Source organism: Vigna unguiculata, chromosome 8 (genome assembly GCF_037176805.1).
Source record: "Vigna unguiculata cultivar grain cowpea cultivar isolate G323 ecotype 2 chromosome 8, ASM3717680v1, whole genome shotgun sequence".
Taxonomy (NCBI): Eukaryota; Viridiplantae; Streptophyta; class Magnoliopsida; order Fabales; family Fabaceae; genus Vigna; species Vigna unguiculata.
In genome coordinates this window covers 28,727,034-28,729,468 of record NC_140799.1, presented here as the reverse complement: position 1 = coordinate 28,729,468, position 2,435 = coordinate 28,727,034, and the positions used below count along the sequence as shown (strand labels likewise).

General features: G+C 29.0%; 1 non-coding gene across 1 annotated transcript; it reads left to right on the top strand.

Moving 5' to 3' along the window:
* The first annotated feature begins 1,934 nt into the window (after window positions 1–1,934).
* Window positions 1,935–2,019, top strand: TRNAM-CAU (transfer RNA methionine (anticodon CAU)). The gene is given in 2 exon segments: window positions 1,935–1,972; window positions 1,984–2,019. It is a non-coding gene; the product is annotated as a tRNA-Met (tRNA).
* Window positions 2,020–2,435: the final 416 nt, after the last annotated feature.

The following is a 2,435-nucleotide window of genomic DNA, read 5'->3' as shown; positions in this document are numbered from 1 at the left end:
TCTAATATACACCTTTGAATCTTTTTTCTGGGTTATGGCTCTCAATTGAATTGAAATGGAGATGAGTAAATTAATGTTGATATGAGGATGAACTTTTTTGGACGAAAATTGTGAGAAGATGATCCTATTACAGTGAATCTTCTCCTTTTCTCCCCCTCAAAATGGCAGTTCCTCCCTCTATATTAACGTGCTCTTTAAAAACTGATGGAAGTTACATTGCTATCAAAACATCAATTGTTCCCTCCTAATTACATTAATCAAAATCGTTTCCCCCTTTTTTATAATTATTAAATTTCAATTAATTAAATAAAGAAAACATAAAAAAAAATGGATTTATTTTAACTCAATCTTTAATTTGAAAACAAAATCTCTTTTTTTTTATTATTTAAAAATAAAAATAAAATAAAAATTTAAAGAAAAACTTTTTAATAAATTTTATTATTTATAAGACAATTTATTACCACTTATTTTTTTGGATATTTTGGAAATAATTTTTTAATAACCCGGACGAATTTGCGTGTTGACATGGTCGAAGAAACAAACTGTTGTTGCTAGGTCCTCCACTGAAGCAGAATATCGCTCTTTAGCAAGCGTTGTAGCTGGAATTACTTGGATCCAAACTCTTCTTACTGAATTAGTTGTTTCCTCCGTTGTGCCAGCTTTATATTGTGATGATCAGAGTGCGGTTGCTGTCACTCACAATCCAGTTTTACAATCTCGCACCAAACACATGGAAATATATGTTTTCTTTGTCAAGGAAAAAGTCTTAACTCAACAGCTTCGGGTTTTTCATATACCTGCAACAGATGAGTGGGTTGATGCCTTAACTAAGCCTCTATCTCCTAGCCGTTTTCTGTTTTTACGTTCCAAACTCAATATTGTTGATTCTTTTTGTAATTCTCAACCCCTTTGAGTTTATGGGGGGCTATTAGTGTAGAGCCAGCTGTTAACAATTGTCATTCTGTTATGCTTAGTTGGTATATAATTGTCAATTTGTTGTTAATTTGTTAGTATTGCTGTGTATAAATACATGTTATCACCCTATTGTAAAAGTCAAGTAACATCTATTCAATATATTCAGTTTCCTCTGCTAAGAGCCCTTCTCATTTTCTGTTCTTATTCTTTTCTGTTACACGAATACGGATTTTTCTGACATCTCTAATTGGTATGTTATTGGCGTGCAAGTCTTGATATAGACATAGACATAATGGTCGATTATCACCAAGACATAATCATTGTTTTTTTTTTTTTTTTACTTTTACAAGATGAAAAATTTTAAATAAGAAAAAACAGAAAATTATTTTTTGTATAAAATTTATCGAAGGTAAGCCGCATGTTCTACAAGAACCCTTATTAGATGGTTTGTAAAATTTTAGAAAGACTTATTTGATTTTATGAATTTTCTTATGCTAATGAAAATAAAAGCATTTCACATGTACAAAATATAAAGAGTTAATATATCAAAGTTTATGAATCATTATATATCAAAAGTTTCGAATAAAAAAATAATAATTTTAATCAAATTTTATGAATTAAAAATATATTTAACCCAAATATAAACGGTGAAGATTGTCATTATTTATTATCTCTTCAAAGAATAAGGACAAGGATGAAAATAATACATGTTTTACATTAACTTTTCATATATTTTTTTCATAGTTTAAGTGTGGAAAAATTTTTCTTAATCCCTCGAGTCCAATCCTTTTTTTTCAAAAATTAACATAGATCGAACTCTATGTATTTGAAATTCTAATCTTCCGGTTTATTTGCACGCCTTGTCTCTGAATTAGCATAAGCAAATAAAGGCTAAGCAAGTTGCAAGGGTTGAGAATTTAGTAAGAAAGTTGAAAGGTTTCTATACAACAGCATCGGTGGAAGAAAATTGTTTGAATAAGGAATAGTTTATTTATATACAGAAATAAAGCATTCAACAAGGGGTGGTGGCGCAGTTGGCTAGCGCGTAGGTCTCATAGCTTCTGAGTGATCCTGAGGTCGAGAGTTCGAGCCTCTCTCACCCCAATACATTGAATTTTAATTTTTATATCTTTTCAATTTATTTCTTTGTACATATTTTTTTAATTTCTTTCCTTGTTTATTTAAAAAAGTTTAAAGTTATATTCTTGTTCCTTTTACATGATAAATTTTTATTTTTACTATCCAATAATAGTTAATTTTAAATAAATATTTTTATTTTAGTTTAATTCTCTTAAAATATTTTATATTTTTCTTTTAGTTACTCAATGTGTTTATCACAATAATAAATACATGTTTACAAGCGTGGGCGGTTTTTGTTTTCGTAATTTGTTCAATGGCCATGATTTTTCAGTATTTGTGGCTACATTTGCACACGGTTTGGGTTAGTATTTATAATTTAGCGGCAACTCAAATCTCAATGTTAAGATTCACAATTGATGAATTTTCGAAAACTCTGTCTC